We start from the raw sequence: 16,276 nt of genomic DNA on the forward strand, positions 1-16,276 counted from the left end.
ACATAAGGTCGTTAGAGGATACTGTTCCCTTATCCCTCGGTCGCTAAATGCATAAATCTGAGTTCCTTTTCTCGATCTTGCAATTCATTCCAAATGAGTTTTGTAGGTGAGTGCTAAGAGGATTCATATCACAACTTCTTGTAACTATTATCTTTTATTTACTGTTGATCCATGCAAATTCTGAAATCCATCCCTTTTCTTGAATGAAATTGTATAAATCCCATATTATTTATACAATTTCATTTCAATGTAGAACAGTGACGGATCTAGAAGATTTTTTCAGGGGTAACATGATTTTTTTTAACCTATGGCTAGGGATGAGCTCCGTATCTATAAAACCATTTTCTCATCCCTAACTATGGCCCCTGATGGTACCAAAACATTATAATTGGAGAGTCCGGGTTAACTGTTATTGTTGTATTCTCGATCATATGATGACTATTATCTTTTAATAATCAACTTGTTACAAACACTAAAATCTCAACTTCTTTTAACATTATCTTGATATCATATTGATATTAAAATACCTTACTAGAAAAAATATTTTTATACAAAATTAATATCAAATTGATATTTAAATGATTTGATGCCCTTCAACAAAAATTAATTCACTGAAAAAAAAACTCTTCATAAAGAAATAATAAATTTAGCCTTTGAACAATAATAATACTAAAATATTAGTTTAACGTAATTTAGACTCGTAACAGTAAGATAATATTATTCAAAAATTAAAAAGAAAACTAAATGCTTATTCTGAAATTAATAAACTAAACAAACTTATAAAGTGAATAAAATACAACAGTTTTTAAGAAGTTTGTTAAAAAGAAAGAAACAAGTGGTTTCAATTTAATTTAACATTTGGTCTCTCAATATCTATAAAGGCCCATACCATTTTTATATATTGAAATGGGGCATGACTTAGTTGTTTAAATGGTCCAGTAATCACATATTAGTATTAGGTCATCTTCCTCACTCACTCACTCACTCACTTTATTGTTCCTGCTATTAGTAGAGCCTTTGGTGACACCAAAAAAAATTAAATCCGGCAATCCAGTTTCACTCTTTTTTTCATCTCAGTACTCTTCAGGGGTAACCTAGTATTTTGTCAGGGTATCCTAATACATGAAAAACAAATTTTGCTCTAATTTTGTACTTAGCCATGAAAGTTGAGAGGTAACCCGGGCATACCCTGGATACACTGTAGATCCGCCCCTGATGTAGAACTAGCTCACTTGCTAGATACACTATTGCCTTTTAATTGAAAAGGTCTCAGGTTCAAATCTGGCATGAGTGTAATTCAGATTTATTGGTGTTCATAATAGAACAGGAGTAACAACATCATTTAAAAAAAAACAATTTTGTACGTGACTACGTGTTAAGAAATATTCAAGGAGTAACATTATCGGTAAAAAATAAATTATGCGATATCGTGATATCGTGTTAGGAAATCACACCGAAGCAAATTATAATGTTTATTGATAAATGTTTTTATCAAGAGCAATAATCATTTATTTAGTAACAAATCAAAAACACGTACAAACGTACCAAGAATTTATTTCTTTATAAACGCTAACAAGATATTATTCAAACTCAACACTAGTGTAGTGTTGATCGAAAACAGTTCTTTAAACACTTGCTTCTTGATCTTACACCTACTTGGTGGAAGTTTGGTGCCTCCGCCTTCGGTTGCTTGTTTCCGACCTCCAAATACGAGTTCTTTGAGAATTATTTTCTTAATCTTCTGTCTGTTTGCTGGAAGCTTTCCTAAAGAAAGTACGGCAGCCTTCCGACCGTCGCCTCCGGTGCGAGTCGGTTGCTTTCCCAAGTCACCCATCTCCTACTTTGAGAGTGTGAAAATGTGTGTGTTTTGGATATAATTAGAAAGAATGATATTTTGTGTATAACTATCTGTACGTGCTTTTGGATTAGAAAAATGTGATATATATGTACATATAGAAAGAAGTTGGTGACTTTGTGTGTTAATTAATTACGTGTTGATAAATTGATAAGTTGACATCACCACTTAGGCTCACCGTCACAAGTTCTTTTTAATTATAATTATCCTTATTTTTTCTTAATTAAATGTTATAATTTACGGGGATTAAAAGATAGACCTTCTATTTTACACCTTACCGGCCACCCAATTAAAATGAAAATGACATGATTATCTTTATTACTTTTGATACATGCATGCACATCCACCCCTTTTTCTTGAATGAAATTAAATGCTAGCTTATAAATCACATTTTATTACACAATGTCATGTTAGGAAATCACACCCAAACAATATATAGTTATGCATCAATACGAAAGTAACTAATTAAAGCTAAAAGCCTAAAAGAACAAACATAATTTAGCGTAGATCATTTAGTCCATAGGGTTATTTACATAAATCACAAATTATAGTGTTTATTATTTCAATCCGTTTCTGTACAATAATTAGTTTGCAACAAATAAAAAAAAAAGAAACAAAGTATATACAACGTTCAAAACGTACACATACATGCTAGCAAGATATTATTTAGTTAAACCAAGTTCTTGAAGCAGTTGACTTGCTTCTTGATCTACCACTGGTTTGGTAACTCCGACTTCGGTTGCTTGTTTCCGGCCTCCTACACATATAAGTTCTTTGAGAATTTTTTTTCCTAATCTTCCATCTGTTCACCGGAAGCTTGTCAAAAGAAGGTCTGGCACTAGAAGCCTTCCGACAGCCGCCTCGGGTGCGGATTGGTTGCTTTCCCAAATCACCCCTATTTCCTACTTTGAGTGTGTGAAAATGTGTATGTTTTTGATATAATAAAAAGAATGAGATATTGTGTATGTGTGTATAATTGTATTGTGTTTTTGGATTGAACTATGTGACATATATATAGACAAAACTTTGCGTGTTAATTACGTGTTGATAATTGATTACTTAACTACGTAGTTTGCAAACGTTACGTGTCACTAAAAACTGCAAAGACTTGGTCACCACTCGGCTCGCTAATAAGGTGGTTTTGTCGTTTTGAAGCAAGCAGAAATATGTACACGTTTATATTGAATATTTGTAGCATTTTAGAATGGACACTTATATAGTATACTTGACCATACGGACTTATAAATTAAATCTGGGATAGGTTAAATTTCTAACATAACTTTTTCAAAACAAAAGGCTAAATATTAATTGATTTAAAAAAATATAAAAAGAGTGAATGTCGAATATAATGTAGGTTGAGTGCATGGTGACGGTTAATGATGGAGAGGTGGTGATGTAGGTTGAAGTGAAGAATGGTAAATGATGAATACAACAGATAACCTAATAGAGAGAGTCGTTTCTAAGAATTTCGAACAAAGTGAAAAAAATGGGTCTCTAAATCACAACCGAGCCAATTAGAGCTCGGCTTGGATCTAAACCGAGCTGAAAAGTATAGCTCGAGCTTCGCTCATCTACAAACCGGGCATTCTTGTCTCAGTGTGGCTCGTATTCTTTCGGTCCACTGGTGATAGATTCTCACTGTTCACCATTTTATGCAACTTCTCACTAATTACGTAAATTTAAAGATTTCTAATAGAGCTTCTATAAGCCATAGGCCATTAGGCCCAGCTAGGCATTGCCTTAACACTGCGAAAGGGGCGGAGCCCCCGTGAAACCCTCATGTTGAGTGATTTTGCCCTCATATCCTTAGATGTTCACATATGCAGTGTTTGAATGAGCTTCTGCTTTACATATTCTGCCTCATATATATGTTTATTATGGTTCGTCATTTATTCTTACTTAAATCAACTTATACTAATGTAAATATTGATGACATTAAAATAACCAGCACAAGGACGCCGGGAGAACCACATCATACGTTCTTGTCATTATTATTATTATTATTATTATTATTATTATTATTATTATTATTATTATTATTATTATTATTATTATTATTGTTATTATTATTATTATTATATACTGTTGATGCATACATGCACATCCATCTATCCATTCTTTGTTTTCTTGAATAAAATTAGGTTAGTGTTAACTAGGGTTTTAGCCGGCGCAATTGCGCGGGGAAAGTTGGTAAAACCCAAGGGTTGTCGGTCCACGACGTTGGGCGATAAGTCGACGTGAATTCGATTGGTTTCGGTGTCGTGTGTTATGATATCGAAGCTAAAAACCAAAAATAAAACAAAAAATATATATATATAATTTGAGGGGGACAGTAAAACTGATTGATTCCGCCTAAACTCATCACCAACGTCCAGGTTTTACTGTCCATAAAAACCAGAATCTGAAACTGTACCCGGACCAACCCTATTTGTAAAGTATGGATTAAGTACGCATAAAAAATCAAAAAAACCCCCAAAAAGGTGCAGCCTCTTAAAAACCCGATTTATACCTGAAAGATACGATCAAGAAAAGGTTTTTTTATACCCAAAAATAAGGTAATGAAATACTTGGGTATAGGGTACCCGGTTCCATTCCCTACCTGACACCTATAACACCAAGAATGGTTTTTATGTCCGGATAGTAGAAAAACCCGATTTATGCACCTCTAAATACTATTATACGATCAGTCAACCAACATAACATTCGCTATGATCTGGGCCTATCATCACCTCAACAAGCCCAAAAAAAGAGGGTTACAAATCTTTTGATCCAATAGATATCTCCTATTTCTAATCGGGGCCCATAACAAAGAAACTTGTCGAAGAGCATATTAAATGTACAAGAAAACTAATTAATGTAACAATGACATTGGCATAATGGCATATAACGTTTCATGTTATTGGATGCGTTGATCACAACTTATGTTTTTGACAATAGGGTTGAGTTATAATAAGAATATTAGTTTTCCTAAGAATGATAAAAAATAATTTTGTTCATTCATTTTAAAATTGAATGGTTGAGATTAGATTAGAGATCATAAAGTGTAAAATAAGGGTAAAGGCATAATAGGGATAATACATTTGTTGACATTCTCTCTCCACATGCAAGGCACATGTCAAATACCCCCATCATTTTAAAACGCTCATAACTTTTTTATATGACATTTTTTTTCAAAACAATTTCACCATAATAACGAGTTTTTTTTATCTTTTATATGAGTACCATATTGCTATATAAAAAAAAAAATTTCGTGGGTTTTTTACAAAGTGTGTTTTACCAAAATTGTGTTTTAATTTACAAAATTGTGTTATACAAATGTGTTTTATTTTTCCATAGTGTTTTTTGCATTGTGTTTTTTATATTGTGTAATTTAGTTGTGTTTTTCATTGTGTTTTTGTCATTGTGCTTTTATTTTTATTGTGTTTATTCCATTGTGTTTTTTACATTGTGTATTTTTCATTGTGTTTTTCATAGTGTTTTATTTTCCGACAAAATTTCCGAAGACTTTTCTGGCAAGGTGGTGGCGGTGGGTGGCGGTGGGTGGTGGTGGTTGTAGAAGATAAGTGAAAATTTAAGTGGGTTTTAATTAAGTGGGTTTTTAAAATTAAATTAAGTGGGTTTTCAATATTAAGGTATTAGACAAAAATACACTCATTTCTAACTTTTTTAGGATAATCAAACTTCTTATTTGATCTTTTAGCAATATATGCAAAAGAAAAAAAAATATACGTTGGGATTTTTTTAATAATTTATAGTTGATGATTAATTATTTTATTAACCAAATCATTATGCAAACGATCCTACAAATTTTTTGACGTTAAAACTTTTCTTAATCTTGGTCTAGGGCGTATGATTTCTCTTGAAATTAAAATTTTATTCGCGACAGTACTTTTTGTTTAGGGTATCATTTCCACAAAGTCACAAGTTATTTTCGTAAAACGTTAAGGCTCTAGAGCTTTATTAAGAAATTTTGTTTGTCTAAGGTTGAAGAGTGAAAGTATATAGAAAACCACATGATGTGGAGTTTGTCTAAGGGCTTCCCGGACACACTTAAACAACAAGAAATACTCCGTAACAAATAATAAGACAAAGTTTTCATGTAAAAACCCAAATTGAAAACATAACATCAACAAAAAGTACATAGTATTTCTAACAACAAACGCGTTTTGAAACCGGGGTCCATGATTGCCGTGTGATATCCTAATCAAGACAAGGTCAAGGTACAAGTTGACTATATATAGTCGTCCCTTGAGTAAGCGATTCTTGATATTATTAATGATATATTGATGATTATTAAATATTAAAATATGCTTTCACCATCCTCTTGATATATATTAACACATTAGGTTGTGACGACCCAATCCAATCAAGATTGTAAGTCGTAAATGTATATAATATATATATATATATATATATATATATATATATATATATATATATATATATATATATATATATATATATATATAATATATATAAACGAAAACCCAAAAATTCTATGTGTCGCGATGTGGTCGCTCCCCCATTTTTTGAAGTCACCAGATTTGCTTGATTTTTAAATGGAGTCTCCTCATGCATTTGACCCGAATTTATGGGTATGGGTCTTACCAAACCCATATATTCCTTAAACGGGTTATAACATCTCATTAAATTAAAAAGTATTCTCACCAAATTATTGATGTAAAAATCCTATAAAATAGGATATACTAAAAATTATTATATGATTTTTTTTAAATATTATTTATACTAAAAAACAATCTTATAATAAAAAAAAATAAGCGGGTCTTGGGTCTTACCAAACCCAGATAACTTTTAAACCGCGTTATAACATCTTAGTTATTTGTGAAACATTTTTATCATCAAACTCTAAGTATATTATAAATTTCATTACAATAAATAAAATAAACTCAAAAAAGTATATAAATATTAAAAACTAGTAATGTAAAACAGCCTCCGTAATACGGGGGATAAAAACTAGTATATATATATATATATGTATGAAGGAAGAACGAGTCTCAAAATATAAACGTACAAAATTTGTAAGCAAGTGATTTTTTTTATACATAGTAGAAATAAATCGTGATCTATAGTTTCAAGAATTTGTACAAACGAACTAGCCAAGACTGGTATGTAAATACAAATGATAATCTCATTCCCACACCAATTTGTAAAATCGTGTCATATACCTGACTAATTACTCGTCGGGTAATTACCCGTCGAGTTTTAAAATACATGTGGATATCAGGTATACAAGTTAGCTTGTTAACAAAAACAAAATAATAACACTATACCTTTTTTTTACCATTATAACACTATTACAAATTAAAATATTATCTTAAATCTTAAGTATTTATAAACGAAGCATTCCTATTTTCTTTCAAGCCATCAGATTGTTTTATTTGTAAATGGTGATTTCTTATGCATTTGACCCGAATTCACGTGTATAAGTCTCACCAAACCTTGATTACCACTAAATGAGTTATAACATCTTATTATATTAAAAATTAATCTTACCATATATTTAATATGAAAATCCTATAAAATAGGGATGTGCTAAAAATTAATATCCGTTTTTTTTAAAAGATATAATTTATAATTATGAAACAATTTTATAGTAAAAAAAATAAGCGGATGATGGGTCTCATCAAGCCCATATAGCTTTTAAACGGGTTATAACATCTCATTTATTTAAGAAATTCTTTTATCATAAGACCTTAAGTATATTATTAGTTTTCTTAAAATAAATAAAAATAAAATGCAAAAAAATATATAAATATTAGAAATGTAAAATATAAAACAAACCCTGTAATCAAACCCTAATTTAATTTCTCAATATAGATTTAGTTACATTAGCAATTCTTTTTCTTTTAAGTTTAACTTAAATGTGAAGTTTCACAAAATAATATCCAAATTATAACAAATGAACATAACCGAAATATAAAAATTAAGTAGATATTTCATTCAACGTTTCATTTAAAAATGAACATAACCAATATAAATTAATCAAAATAAGTTAAAATATATTATTAACTTCTTACGGTAAATAAACTAAAAAAAATACACACACAATAGCATTACAACAATAAATAAATCAGTATAAACTTTTATATAATATCTGTTTATCCATATAAATGTTTATCAAAAAATTCAATGTATCACTCTCTTGTTGTTTCACACGGTGATAGCAGCGGTATTCCCCGCGCGGTTAGTACTCAGTACCCCTCAGATAATTAGGTTTCCTAAATTTCCATGTAAAAACCTCAAACTGCTGCCCAAGAACCGACAATCCAGTTTGAACTTACAATTAATATCTTATTTAAGACAAAGTGGGAGTTGAATTCCATGGAAACTTACAATTTCTCAAATCTATGTCCACTTGATCTTCTTAATTTTTTAAATAACACTTGATTTTTTCTATCATTTTTTTTGTCTATATAAACTTCAACTTTGATGGAGAGCATGCATACATTCAACTTACACCTTACATACAAAACCGTGTCTTTTAGAGAGAGAGTGAAATGAAACTAATCCTGATTGATGAGCTCACAAAAGCAGCTTGCAATCTTTCCATGAAGGCTCATAAACACAATCAAAATCAAGATTATCTTACTAAGAAACATGGTGTTTCATCATTGGCGTCATCATCATCGTCATCAATTAAGGTTTTAATCATTGCATTCAAAGGAGCAATGGAGATCAATGATTTCTACCAAGGTGATCATTTGGAGAAACTAAGGTTGATCTGTTTCCGTCTCTCCAGTTTCCGTCCCTCCAGCGTATCGGAGAGGGTAAACTTGCCAAAGTCAACGGATCATTTCTTCAAATATTTCAGAATCTTTTGCCCAAAAAGTCCAAGCTCAAATCAGAGGTAAAGTTGGTTTTTAAGTTTCTCATATTTATTTTGATCGGGTCTAACAGGTTATGCATGCATAGTAATGTTATGACCCCAAGATCTGTTAATATAGTTTTCAAAAGACAAAAATTTTTCACTTAAAAAGGGCTAGCTGGACAGTTTGTTACTCATTTGGCTTCTGTTTCAATGTAAAAGTTGATTTATGATTTATGTAGTTAACTTATCTTGGTTTATACAATTTGTGCTTACAAAATTTAGAAGTTGGACTGACATGAAAGTCAACTATGGATTTTCAGGTTGAGAAAGCTGTAAAAAAAGGTGAAAGTATTTTATTTACCGGTCATTCATCCGGTGGTGCGATAGCAAGTCTTGCCACTTTGTGGATGCTTGATGAATACACGAGGAAACAAAATGTCAAACTTCCAATTGGTTGTGTAACCTTCGGGTCCCCTCTAATAGGAGACGAGACCCTCACCCACGCGGTCAGGCGTGAGAAATGGGAGGATTATTTTACCCATTTTGTCATGGAACATGACATTGTTCCTCGTATGATGCTAGCTCCAAAAGCATCTGTTAAAGACTATTTACCTAGTATTCTTAACTTCTTCCAACAAAAAGTCAACCCCGTTAATGGAGCTAGTGAATTTTTTGAAGACGTGTTGATTAATGCATCAACTTCTGCGAGCCATGAAGCATGTGATCTTTTGGAACCTACAAATTTGCTAAAGGAGAAGTTATTGTTTGACTTTGTAGAAGTCAGCCCTTACAGGCCTTTCGGTGTTTACATTTTCTGCACTCGGGGCGAAGATTCATCTTCACCTAGACAACAACTTGTTGTAGAAAACCCGAATGCTGCTCTACAGTTGTTGTTTTATTTCTTGCAGTTACCCAATGAAAGTCAAGATTTAGCTAATTTTCTCTTGAGAGTTTAGAAGAAAATTTTGGCTATGAGGAAGAACTAAACAAGAACGGATTACGGTTGGAGCAACGGGTTAATATGCAAGACCTTAATGAGCAGCTTTGGACATCTAATGGTACTACTGGTGATGTGGTTCGTACCAAGAACAAAGCGCTATATGATCTGGTCAGTACTTATTTGTTTTACAGTTTTACCTGTTTACTTACGAATGAGTCGATTATGGTAATTAATCAAATTGAAAAGATTACTACAGTAGAAAAGCATGTCAAAGTGTACTTTAATACATAAAACCGACTAAATATTTTGATTTAACAAGTAGATCAGGTAAATTTTCGAATGATTAATGCATAAAAGTATTTTTTTTTTTGGTAAAACATAAAATCCATGAATTTCATATAAAATTTATAAGTTCAAGCATTTAATGTGTAAATGTAACAAAATATGTACATTAAACAACTCGTTTAAAACAAAAAATCTTACTTGACTCAAACCCCTGTAGACCCACCAATTTTGCCACCTCAAATACCTTCTTTGAAGAGTTCCCCAGGAGGTCACCCATCCTGCTACTACTTCCAGCTGAGCATGCTTAACTGTGGAGCTCTCATCTCGTCCACTACCGTTAAGCCCAAAACACGTTGGTGGTTTAAGAAGCAGGGCATTTACTTATGAACCAAAGATTTCTCTTGTCCACGGCCGATGTGGGATTTGCCTAAGATGTTACAATTGTGTTTGCAGACTGCAGCTGCGAAATGGTGTCTATTAGCGGTGGAAGAGGCTGAAAAGAGGAAGAAAGAAAACAAGGATCAGATAAAAGAATCCATGAGAAAATATAAATCAGATAAAAGCAAAATCAAACCAAAGATCAATGAAGATATGATTGACGAGATACACAAGTACAAACAAAAACACGATGATGGAGCAATTGATTACTACGAAGCATTCAAGCTTCAAAACGAGCATGATGACTTTAAAGCTAACGTGGACCGTTTAGAACAAGCTAAAATATGGGATGTAGTTATTGAATTGGTGATGCGTAAGGATTTACCTGACGAATTTGAGACGTGGGATGAGCTGGTGAAATTAGCGACTCAGTTTAGAAGACTTTATGAGCCGTTGGATATTGCAAATTACTATCGACACTTGAAAGGTGACGATAATAAGGGATTAACTTATATGCAAGTCAGACCAAAGAGATATAAGTTTACACAGAGATGGTATGAACATGCAAACGTGACGGGGTTTGAACAGGATTCTGAGAGTAACTTTGTTGCTGAGGTTGAGGAACTTACGAAAGATAGCATAAAAAAGAAGAAGACGACTGAAGAGGTCGAGAAGGATTTAGAGAGCATAAAGGAAAAAATTAAGAATTGGAAAGCTGTTGAGAAAATAATAAATGAAGATGTGTTTTGGGGAAAAACTGCTTTGTCTAAGTTGGAGGCAACACTCGTAAAACCTAACTAGATTTGTGAGATCGAGTTAATAAGGTAAGATTGTATGAATAAAAGTTTCAGGTTTTGTTATTTGTAACATGTGTGAATGTTTGTGTGATTTGTTTTGAACATTGTATTATGTATAGTTATTCATCTTTGTTTCTGTATTGTTGTCTTAAAGTTCTATGCATTGCTTTCAGTTACTAAAAACAGTTTATAGGAAAAGAGCCAAGGAATGATCAACTTTTTGATATATATTTATCTTAAAACTAAGTCATTTTCCTAGATGCTCTTTCTCTAACACATCAAGATTGTAATTTTCTTAATAACAATAACTGTATATTAGCTAATTGCTTATAATACCATACCTAATATTTAAAAAATAAACATTCTTGTGAACCAAAGTAACTAATTGCATTTAAAGGACTAATGGAGGTCCATGACTTATACCATAATGATCATGGTCATTTTGGAGAGACCGCTATAGATTGTGATATGTGTTCATTGGCGCCATCCGTACTTTTTGCTAGAACTATTTTTCAAGTGTAACATAGATTGAAAATGTAACGGACCGATCGTATACAAACGATTTTTTTGCTGATCTGTTTATAAACTAGTGTTGGTCGGTTAGTTATGAGAATTCTTGAAACTATATTATATGTCAAGGTTTGGTCCGACATAGTTGATAACACAAACGTTCGATCTGAAACGAAAATCAAATCAACATAAACCTCCCAAAGTTAATTCCCTTGGGATCTTGGAGTTCTATTTTATTTCATACACAAAACAAATAGAAGTTAAAATCACATTTCTTATTTCGAAGTAATATAAATTAAACCCAAAAAAATAAAAAATATTAAAGGTGAAATCTGAAAACAAATGTTTTGGTCTTGTGAGGGTTAACATGGTAATTTATTTGTTGATTAAAACTTTCATAAAAATGGAAATTATTTCCGCGTGTAAGTGACACGAAACATTATTTATGGTCCAACAAGAAGCTGGTGGCACCAGCTTTTTTATTATATGTTTTTTTCATCACCTTGCACACAAAATACAAAAGGTTATTACCAAACACAACAAATACGGAAATACCTATAGGAAAATGTCCATTAAGAGTGAACACCTTTTTAACCCTTTGGATTTTAAAATGTTAGGCCAAATAATTCAATAGTATGTAACATCGATCCATTAAATATACATAAAGATTCATTTTTTATACGGAAATGTGATCCACTTAAGCGCTCGCGATATAATCCTAAGACGTCCTAATGTCGCCTTAGAGGCATAACGCCGGTAAGTATCCTTTGGATCACTTGGAAAGCAATAGGTTTTTTTTTTTGAACGACCAACTAAGTAACGCCGGGTACCCCGTACGCGGCCCCCATTGGCTAAAGGTAGCCCGAGCCGGCCACTAGTCCTGACGGACGGAGCCCCTAGCGGTCCACCAGTTGAGGGATTCACCGGATAAAACCCGACCCCCACACCCACCAAACGGCACGACAGCGAGGAACCGGTAAAACCGGGTGAGATCAGGACTCGAACCCTAGCAAGTCAGGGTCATCCCTCATATCTCCCATATAAGTTGATGGTAGTGAGGTTTGATCTCCCTACCTCTCACTTGTAAAGTGAGTGCTCTGCCATTGAACCACAAGCAACTTATATGCTATAGGGTTTTCCAACTTTTATACGGAAATATGACAACATTATGTTCTTTTGTTACTTTCTTTGTTCCTTTATGACCATATTCTAGGTTAGTTCGGCGGTTATAGAAAATGAGAATTTTAGTAACTTTTTTGTCTTGTAAGTTGAATGTAAGTTCAAATAGGTTGAAATTGTTTTATATCTTATGTATAACTAGTACTTTATCCGTTCGATTGACGGAAACATCAACACAGGAATGTAACGACTATATTTTGTAATAAAGTTGTCAATTTATAAAAGTTTAAAACCAAGAATTCAAGATATGAGAACCATTTGTGTAAGTATGTTTCTTAATTACATTATAAAACAAAAAAAAATTGTGTAAACAAAGTAAGATAGCAAACAAATAAATCAATAAGTTTACAGAGTAAGAAAAAAAACAAAAAACAAATAAGAAAAGGTTGTAAACGTATCAAGAGATAAAAGATTACAAATAACATATTTGTTGATGTAATAGTTCTCCTTAACCGTGTATTCTATGTTACAAAAAATAAATTCAAACATGTGCCAAGATTTCAAAGTCAAGATAATGTCTCAGTTGCCATTTACTAGGGTAAAGCAAGTTCACATTAACATGGGTAATTTTTTAAAAAAGTATTAGTTTGGTTTGGGTAAAAAAAAACGGTTGACATCAACCAAACTGATATGTTTTTTTATTTATTAAATGACCTGTTTGGCCCCAAACTCATTTTTCTCATAAATTATGACCCGTTGACTAAATTTAAGATGACCCAAATAAACCCAAAAAACTTGCTAAATGACTCATAATTAACAAATCTGACATAACATGTGACTGGAAATTAACATTTAACAATAATAACACACTAGTGCACCGACATTATGCAGAATATCCATTTCATATTGTAAACCACATCTATATAACAACGTTTAGTTTGTATCTTTGATTTAGGAAACAAACAGTAGATTCATATTTTCGAAATTAAGTGGTAAATAATTGCTTCACACTTAGTCAAGTTTTTCACTCAAAAAAATATGTTATGTTGATTATTTTTAGGGACACCAATATATTAAATCAAACACATCTTGATGTTAGATTTATATCTATACTCTGTATTTGAACAACTGTATTAATTAAATAAAACTAATAATCAGTAGGCGTCATGGCCCAATGCATCCATACAAAAAGTGTAGCAACACCCTTTCTAACAGTAGAACTAAAAAACATGCGGTGGATTTTAAAACCACTCTTCCCAAACAATAACATTCTGTTTTATCTAACTATAATACAGTTAACTGTTTGTAACTGAAAGTCTTGAAGTAGTATATGCATTGCAACTCAGACATACCTGGTATTTTTTTACCCCTTTATTAAAATAACAACTTTAGCGTGCCTAGTAAACTTACAATTTTGACTCATTTACTAAAAAGGATACCATTTGACTCGTTTACTAAAAGTGATAAGTTTGAACCAGTTACTAAAAACGATTAGTTTGACCAGTTTTCCAAAATTATAATGTTGACCCATTTACTAAACATGGTAGTTTTTGCCCTATTTACTAAACATGAAAAATTTGAGATGTTTATTAAACAAGTAAACTACGGTTTTCGTCCATGTGGTTTGTCCAAATTTGCGGTGTTAGTCCAATAGTTTCAAATTTGCGATTTTCGTCCTTGTGGTTTCATTTCACCTGCAATTAAACCTGAAATCTTTAACTTCGTTAAGTCTGGTTGTTAAACACATCAACGTACCCTTCACGTGAGGGGCACTTTTGTCCTTTCCCCCCTGAATACACGTGAGGGGCTTGCGATTTACGACTGAGGTTTATTTAGGGAGAAAAAGGATAAAAATGCCCTTCACGTGAGGGACACGCTGATGGGTTTAACGACCAGACTTAACGGGGTTAATGAATTCGGGTCTAATTGCAAGTGAAATGAAACCACATGGACGAAAATCACAAATTTAAAACTATTGGAGTAAAACCGCAGATTTAGACAAATCACAAGGATAAAAACCGTAATTCACTCTTATTAAATTTATAAATTTTCCCTAATTTACTAAAAAAAATGCTAAGTTTGAAGCATTCACTAAAAATGATGAGTTTGAACCCACTTATATATTGACCCATTTAATAAAAATGATGAGATCTCATTTGACCTGTTTATCAAAGTAATTCAAATAGTTAAGTGTCACAATAAAATAAAATAAAAAGCAGAATGAAAATGATTTTTAAGACTGTGACTATAGTCATACTAAAATAGTTAAGTGGCACAATAAAATAAAATAAAATAAAATAAAAAGGCAGAATGAAAATAATAACATTTTTCCTCATTTTTTAAGACTATAAGTAAAGCCATATTAAAATATTTAAGTGCTACAATAAAATAAAATAAAATAAAATAATATAATGAAAAGCAGAATGAAAATTTTTCTCATTTTTTGTGACTATGACTATATTAAAATGGTTAAGTGTCATAATAAAATAAAATAAAATAAAAGGCAGAATGAAAAAAATAACATTTTTCTTACTTTTTTAAGTCTATGACTAAAGCCATATCAAGACCCCAACCAAAAGTGGTACTTTTTTTAGCTAATTCGAACTTATTTTTGCTTATAACACGTTTTAATCCGAATCAAAATTGACGTTTTTTTTAAATGTCCCAAATGGCATTTGGATCTCGTTGCTTCAGTCCAAATTTAGTGAGCTATTTAAGAATTTGTAAAGATTTTAAGCTATTTATCATTTTCTCTCTTCTCAAAATAGCCATTTAAGGAATTTTCCCTAAAATCTCCGTTTGATTTCTACCCCCACACCAATATACTTGTGTTACGGAGCTCCATTTTGTATTTTATTAACTTTATTTCGTAAATTTAAAAATAATTTCTCAAAAACCTATATAGGCAGACACTTATAAAAACCTTAAGTTAGAGAGATTATCAGATTAAGCAGCAATGCTAGAAATAATAGTTGATGAAACATGCGGTGCTTGGTTAAACTATAAATAAATTAAGGGATATTGATTTTAAATAATTTTTACTTGTGGTAGGAAACACTCTCAAATAACGATTTATGATCCATCACTTTGAATTTGTAAGCTAGTTTTTTCTGTCACTCTCGAATTTAACGAATCCTAACCCCGTTAGTTTTGTTGCTGATGTGCCATTTTTTAATGAGGTGACATGCTTACATGGCGTTTTCCTTAGAACATGTGATCCCAACCTCCACTTCATTATTGAACATTAAAATACCTAAAACTTATAACAAAAATTATAATCCATCTCTATCTATCCCCCCCTCTCTCTCCTGGCCACCCACCACCACATCACCGTCGACCACCACCACCCACCTGCCATATCGACATCATACTTGAATCTGACTGATCTCCAAACAATAACCTACCATTTTAACATCATACCTAAAACTCCTCTCAGTTTGACTAATATCCAATCATATATCATCCTTACTCGGGGCATGAATATGTATAAACTGAACAATCAATTGATTCTCAGATAGGACCAATATTCTTAAACAGGCCAAGAACAATATGGTCTTGTTGGT

At 32.0% G+C, this 16,276-nt stretch overlaps 1 pseudogene across 1 annotated transcript; it reads left to right on the forward strand.

The window, feature by feature from the left end:
* Nucleotides 1-8,373: 8,373 nt before the first annotated feature.
* Nucleotides 8,374-11,177, forward strand: LOC143557712 (protein EDS1L-like; annotated as a pseudogene). Its single transcript, XR_013139620.1, has 3 exons — nt 8,374-8,723; nt 9,005-9,792; nt 10,363-11,177. The product of XR_013139620.1 is annotated as a protein EDS1L-like (transcript).
* The last annotated feature ends 5,099 nt before the right edge of the window (nt 11,178-16,276 follow it).

Source organism: Bidens hawaiensis, unplaced genomic scaffold (assembly GCF_021521415.1).
Source record: "Bidens hawaiensis isolate Kalapana, Puna unplaced genomic scaffold, B.hawaiensis_p1.1 tig00001087_1, whole genome shotgun sequence".
Classification (NCBI taxonomy): domain Eukaryota; kingdom Viridiplantae; phylum Streptophyta; class Magnoliopsida; order Asterales; family Asteraceae; genus Bidens; species Bidens hawaiensis.